This window comes from Capsicum annuum, chromosome 9 (assembly GCF_002878395.1).
Source record: "Capsicum annuum cultivar UCD-10X-F1 chromosome 9, UCD10Xv1.1, whole genome shotgun sequence".
NCBI classification, from domain to species: Eukaryota; Viridiplantae; Streptophyta; class Magnoliopsida; order Solanales; family Solanaceae; genus Capsicum; species Capsicum annuum.
The window spans coordinates 128,333,594-128,341,182 of NC_061119.1; the positions used below are offsets into that span (position 1 = coordinate 128,333,594).

Genomic DNA, 7,589 nt, shown 5'->3' on the forward strand with positions numbered 1-7,589 from the left:
CACTTTATTTCCCTCCGCGGGTAGTATCTGAATGGCACCAGCTCATCCAGCATCACTGAGGTAATCCTCATCCTACAAATGCCTATCAAAAGTATTGGACTCAGTATCATTTTTGACTTATTTTATCACCATTATGAAACAAATTCAACAAATAACATAAAGTAATACTACAACTATCACTAAGTGACTTATAACACTAAAAAGAATAAACACTACATTTCATTCCCAAACAATGGCTTCATTTTTTATATGCACAAATTATACCATGAAATTATAAGTGATTCTAGTCGATATATTTTTACCTAACAAGATTTAGGGTCTTATCCACAAAAATAAGAGCATTAGCTTCATTCTCAAGTGCCACAAGCAACTCTCGATTTACACGCAATGTTAAAAATTAAAAAAGAAAGTAGTTTGGGGGTTTTGTTAGAATATTTTAAGGCATCAAGTTAATAGTATCAAAGATTGGTTTGCCATAACTAAATGCAACAATATTGTTAGAAAATAAGTTAGAACACTTAGTGTTACACCTTATTGAGAATGGTTGTGTGTATGGGTAAGTGAAATACACCTAAGAGTTGATTACTGATTATTACTAGGCGTGATTTTAGATATTGGAAATGATATTTCAATCCATACCTAAATTTCACAAAGTCTTCTCTTGAACACCCAAATGTCTACACTACCAAACAACTATTATCCTCGAGGTGGGTAATCTATCAATAGTATTGCCACTTTAAGAAGTGTAACTCAAGTCTCGTTAGTCAAATATCATCACACTCATACTCTTTTTGAGGCAATAAAAAATGATCCAAGCATAGACTAACTTCAAACACCTTAATGTATTAATTAGAGTATAGATATTTTACTATAATTGTAACACGTAGTCTAATATGAAGGTAAAAGATCACTATCCATACATAATCAACACTCAATTTGGATAAGTCAAAGTATGGGATTTTAGCTACTCCTATTAAAAGGAAAAGAAATTGTACCAAATTCTTCATCCATAGTTGCAAAAGGACCCAAATGTTTCATAAAATAAAATCTAAATGTCAAGCTAGAAGTAGTAAATCCCAAGATTAGGGTTTGATTACAAGCTTAAGAATAAGCATGATTTATAGATAGGGTTTTTAATAGACAAAAAGGCTTAAATAGCATCAGGAAAAATAACCCCTTAATTATAAAAATTTCACCACTTGATAATTCAACTAAGAAGAAACCATTATCAAATAAGTCAGTTATGTGTTAAATTACACATGGCTTGCCAATTTGTTAACATGGCAAGCTTTAGAAGTGGCTCTTATTCCTTTTAGCGGTACAAGTTTTGATCTGCTGATTAGGTCAGGAATATGATAATATGTTCAAGTAGTTCCATTTTGTGTAAGAATGTTATTGGCAATTTGCCGATCACTTCGTCAATGCACCAAAGTGTCTCTTTTATGTGTTTGTACAATTTTTCCTTCAGTCTTCCATATTCTTGCCTCTTTTTTATATTTTGATCACTTCAAGGACTTTATCTTGAAGTTAAACCAAATCAATAGTAAAAGTGATTCAATTTAGCATTAAGGAAATGTTTTCTCACTAATTTTATGTCAAATGAGTGGCAACTCGCAATTCACTGACTCATCATAATGAAAATAAAAAATAAACATAAATATTTTTTTAGAAGATGTATTCTTAATATCTTTCTAATAAACAATATTATTAGAAAGCAAGTTCATTATGTGAGTACTGTTTGTAAGAAATGTGGTCTAGAAGATGAAATTGTGGAACATATGCTTTTAAAATGTCATGATTCTCAAAAAAATTGGAAAATGAGTCCTATTAATGAAGAGTGATCTTGGTAATATTTTTGACTTCTCGTTGTGGTGGAATGATAAGGTTACTATGCCAAAAATCTATTCTAATTTTTCTAGTATTCTTAATGTAGCGGTAATGATAATTTGGCACATAGGGAAGTCTATCAATGCTTGGTATGTTAATAGTAAGTTAATTGATTCTCTGAATATAGTGACAAAAGCTTTATTTGAGCATAATGAGTCTCTTGAAATACTGCTTGTTAATTCTCCAAATGGTAACTAAGAAATGAATTATGAGTATCAAATAATAGTGTCCAAAGATGGAATTTTTTATTTTTTGATACAAGGTTCTAAGTTAAATCGAAGAAGGAAACCATGGTTTGGTTTCTATAGATAGCAAGGATTTTTTGCTTCATGCCCATGGATCCACGATTCAGTTTGTTAGAAAGTCTATGATTGTTGAAACTTTTGCAATTAGAAAAGATGTGGAAAAAGTGATACAATATGGATAGAAGAAACTTTAGATCTTCTCTGATATGAAAATCATCAGAGATATCTTAATGAAAAATATGAAAGCCACATGGAAGGTGGATTATCTTGTGAAGATATTTGGAACATATCTTCATGTCTAACTTATGTTGTATTTTTATATATTTCTAGAAGTTTTAATGTTTTTTCTCATAACTTGGATAAGTAAACCATTTTCTTATTGCACTAATATTCTTGAGATAGAAAATTCCTAAGTTTGTTCATAAATGACGTTGTATGCTTCTCTAGACATATCATGTCCTTAAAGAATGAATATAGAAGAATCTATTTTTAAAAAAATATAAAGAAGAAGAAGATTATTAATAGTGAAAGAATAAATAGAGAAAAATTAATTATAGTTTAGCATTTCTTATTGGAGTGAAACTATTGCTTGAATAGCGATTGTTAGATTTTATTAACTTTTATGTATTATTAGTTTTCTATACTCTTTAAATCATCTTGATACACTACAAAACTTGCTTGAAATATTATTAATGACTTAATTAAGTGAATTTATAAATGAGTAGTCCATGTGGGTTTGATATTTGGATTTCATAGAGCTACCATATTACTTATCAGACTACATACAATTATGTGTGTGGTAGGCTGCAATATGTTTTTGGTGTCGTTCTTGGGTAATTAAGAAATTAGTGATTTGCTGAATTTTGTTTTGGTAATATTATACAAGTGTTAACAACTTGATATTAGTGGATTATTTTTACAAGTCTAATTTATGCCTAAAGCTGGCCAAAGAAGGAGAATTGGTTAACCTATACTTGGAACCTAAATGAGTATTTCATCAACAGTGGAGGTAAGCATCCCTTTAATACCCAATTGAACAAATTCAGATGGTTGATTTGATTGAAATTGCTCTTGTTGAGGTTGCATCGGTAAGACTACTTTGCAAGGTGGCAATTCCACTTACTAATAATGTTACAAATAGCATTCGCATATCGATTGCAGGAGGTCGATTAGAGTTGAAATAGAATATGGTGCAACTATTGCACACTATCGAGAAATTGACATGACTATCTTATGAGGATCCACAATAGCATTTGTCAAATTTCCTTAAGATTGGTGATACTAACATACCCATAAGAGTATCGAGCAATTATGTGAGACTCGCTCTTATTCTTTTTTCTCTATTAGGGAAACTAAGAGGTGATTGAACAATGAGCCACCAAATTCCATCACTACCAGGATGATTTGGCCGGAAAATTTCTAATTTGATTCTTCCCATATGGAGAGACCACATGATTGAGAAGTGAAAATTAAGTTTTAGGTAGAAATATGGTGAAAATCTATATCAATCTTGGGAAAGTTTCATGTTCATTCTCCATGATTGCCCACACCACCATCAAACCAAAAAGGTTTTGGTCCATACTTTATATAGTGGCTTCAGTCAAATACAAAGATTCTCCTTGATTCAATGGTAGGTGGATAGATATTGGATAACACTTATGATGAGTTGTACACATTCCAAAATTGTATCTAACAGGGACCTTGAGTGGAATGGAAATGTGTCAAGGAGCACCTCAAATAAAGTTCAGGGTTGTCAAAAGTTGTCAAGTTGACAGTTATCTCATCATAGATTCACTCCTTGTAGAATGATATAACACCTAATTCAGTAACTTGTATTTGAGTAATTAACAAACTTCACTAAATATTGTGTAGCGGACTCAAACATTATGTGAGGTATGCGGTAATGGGGACCATTTAGCAGATGCCTATGCAGCTAATTTGGAATATGTAAACTTTATTGGTAATGCATAAAGCAAAGGCAACCAGAATTTTGGAAACATATATAATGTAAACTAGAAAAATCACCCTAATTCTCATAGGTTGGAAGCCAAGGACCAAATGTAAATTCATACAGAAGCCAAGGAAGTCAAAATCTTTGCAACACCCTCAAGGTACTCAGGCTAATTCTCAGTCTAGTAATATTAAGGAAATACTGGAACAAATCATGGAAAATCATGAACAGATAGTAGCAGACAGAAAGAATCAACAATTGGCCATGAAAAAGAGGTTCGGTTAGGGAAACTTGTAGGAGCAGCGAACAATAGTCCTTAGAGAGGTCTACCTAGTGACATATATCTAAATCCTAAGGAAGTGAATATGGTGTCTACTCATAGTAGTATGCAATTAGAGAAATTAGAACCCAAAAAGTGACTCACAGTGTTGTGTACAAGAGTTGAACGCTAATAATGATCGATTTTAGAGTAGTGAAAATAAAGTGGAAAGTATGAAACCACCTTCCCCATTGCCATGGATACTAAAAAAATAAGAAGAGGAACTATGTTACTAAAAGTTCATTGAATTGCCAAAACAAGTGCGCATTAACCTTACTCTTGTTGATGTTTTTAAGGGAGTCCCTAAATAAGCCAAGTACATCAAGGACATTGTCGATAATTAGGGAAAGTTGATGGAATATTCCATTATTTCACTTACTAAAGAGTGCACCTCATAGATTCAAAATAGGTTTACTATAAAGCTTAAAGAACCAAGAGGCTTTCTTATTTTGATCACAATTAGGGCAACATGATAGTGCTTAGGTTATGTGATCTTGGAGAAAGCATTAATCTGATGCCCAACTCATTGTTCAAAATGATGGGGTTAAGTATTCTGAGGCTCACTACAGTGTTATTGTAGTTGGTTGACTGCTCACTTACTAAACCTGATGGAATAATGGAAGATGTGTTTGTGCAAGTAGTCTCACTTATATTTCTTATGGATTTCATTACCTAGTTTTTGATGAGGATACATAAGTCCCATTTATTTTAGGATATCCCTTTTTGGCTGCTAGACATGCATTAATAGATACAACTGCCAGGAAGCTAACTGTGCAAGATCATGATAAGGTCAAGGTATTTGATATAGACAAAGTAATAAGTTGTCATATGTTTATTAGGAAATATCTGCTATCATAGCTTTAGATCTTGTGTCAGAGCTACCACTTATTACTTCCAAGGATCCCTTGGAGAGATCTTTAGTAGTACATGAAATCTTTGGTGATGCAGAATCAAATAAGATAGTTCATATTCTATATTTTGTAAGTGTTTTGATTTATAAGGGTGGGTTTGAGCCCTTGAATAGGACCCTTAATCCTTCTCGCAAGCCATTTATTATGGAAGCTCTAAAATTAGAGCTAAAGGCTCTTCCCTAACACCTCAAATATGCTTTTGTTTGGGACAATGATACTTTACCTGTGATTCTCTCTATAGTATTATCTAATGTATAGATTAGTGAGGTATTAGTAGTGTTGAAAAAGAGAAACAAAGTATTTGGTAGTACATTTTAAATAGACAGGGGATAAACCCCGCCTTTTGTATGCATAAGATATTTATGGAAGAAGGTTACAAACCTAGTGTGCATACTAGGGAGAATAAATCTATTCATGAATGAGGTTGGAAGAAAAGAAGTAATCATGTGGGTTGATGCAGGCGTAGTCTATCCTATCTCTGACAACAAATAAGTTAGTCCCATTCAGTACATCCTAAAGAAGAGGGTATATATGGTAATGGTGACAAATGATAATAACAAGTAGATCCTGACTCGTACTATAATTGAGTGGACAATTTGTATAGATTATATAAAGCTTAATGATGCTACCCCTAAAGATCATTACCCAATATCTTTCATTAATCAAATACTCGATAGACTTTATGTGTAAGAGTACTATTACTTTCAAGATGGATATTCCAGCTATATTTAGATAACCATAGCACCAAAGGACCAAAATAAAATAATATTCAAATGTTTATATAGGATGTATACTTTTAGTCTAATGCTCTTTTGATTGTGCAATGCACCAAACATATTCCATAATGTATAATAGTCATATTTTAAGATATAGTGGAGGACTTCGTTGAGGTAGTAATGGATGATTTCTCTATCTTTGGTAACTCCTTTTAAATGTATCTGTAGAATCTTGACAAGGTCCTAGATAGATGTGAGGAAACAAATTTAGTGTTGAATTGTTAATAATGTCACTTTCTAGTCAATGAAGGTGTTGTCCTTTGGCCATAAAGTGTCACAAAAATGATTGGACGTACAATAATTAGAGGTGGAGTTTCTAAATAAGTTTTCACCCCTAGTCTCAATCAAAAGAGTGTGCAGTTTTCTTGAGCATGCAAGATTTAATATGTGATTCATTAAGGATTTCTCAAAGGTAGACAAACTAATGTGTAATCTTCTAAAAAAAAGGTAAAGTTTTAGTTTGGGGTTGATTATCTTAAAGCATTCGAAGAATTGAAGAATAAGATGACAGAGGTTCCTATTCTGATAGATCCTGATTAGGAGCTACCTTTTGGGTGGTTGTGTGATTAAAGTAACATAGACATAGGTATAGTATTGGGTTATTGGATGGAGAATATTTTTCACTCCATATACTATGCTTGAAAGACCATTGATGATGCCTAAACTAATTACATTGTCATTGAAAAGGAGATGTTTGCCCTAGTGTATGCTTTTGACATGTTTAGAGCCTATCTAGTGGTGGCAAAGCTAATATTCCATACTGATCATGGTACAATCAAGTACTTGTTCAATACAAGTGATACAGGACTAATACTCATCATATGGATCTAACTACGTTAAGATTTGATGTCTGAGACCGAAAAGGGTATGGAATCAAGTGGTAGATAATTTACCGAGCTTAAAATATCAGCATTATGTGAATGAGAATGGATGTATCTGGAAAGAGTTCCCAGAAAAGAAAATAATGGCACTAAGTATAGTAGAGCTCTCATGGTATGTAGACATAGTCAACTTACTGGTAAGCGGTGTGTATTCTCCTAAGAGGAGATAGCAAAAAAGAAAGTTGTACCATAATTCAAGATCATATAGTGGAACAAGCCATATATGTTTAAGCAGCATGTCAATCTAGATGTTCGAAGGTGTGTTCCAGAATGTCAAACCAGATAAGTTCTTTGAAAGTTTTCACTCATCACCTTATGGAGGTCACCATGGAGGAGAACGTGCAACATATAAGGTATTGCTATTGGGATTCATTTGGACTACCTTGTTTAAAGATGCCCTTTCTTTTGTTAAGGGATATAACCAATGTAAAAAAATGAGAACTATATCCAGACACCATAAAATACCTTTGAATAACATTCTTGAGCTGTAGATTTTTGATGTTTAGGGAATAGGCTTCATGGGTCTATTCCCACCTTCGTATGGCAATTTATACATTTTAATTGTAGTGGATTATCTGCCTAAGTGTGTCACAACCCGGGGCTACCCCCTAGTCATAAC

At 32.9% G+C, this 7,589-nt stretch overlaps 1 non-coding gene across 1 annotated transcript; it reads right to left on the reverse strand.

Moving 5' to 3' along the window:
- Positions 1–3,584: 3,584 nt before the first annotated feature.
- Positions 3,585–3,690, reverse strand: LOC124887496. Its single transcript, XR_007045269.1, has one exon. It is a non-coding gene; the product is annotated as a small nucleolar RNA R71 (small nucleolar RNA).
- Positions 3,691–7,589: the final 3,899 nt, after the last annotated feature.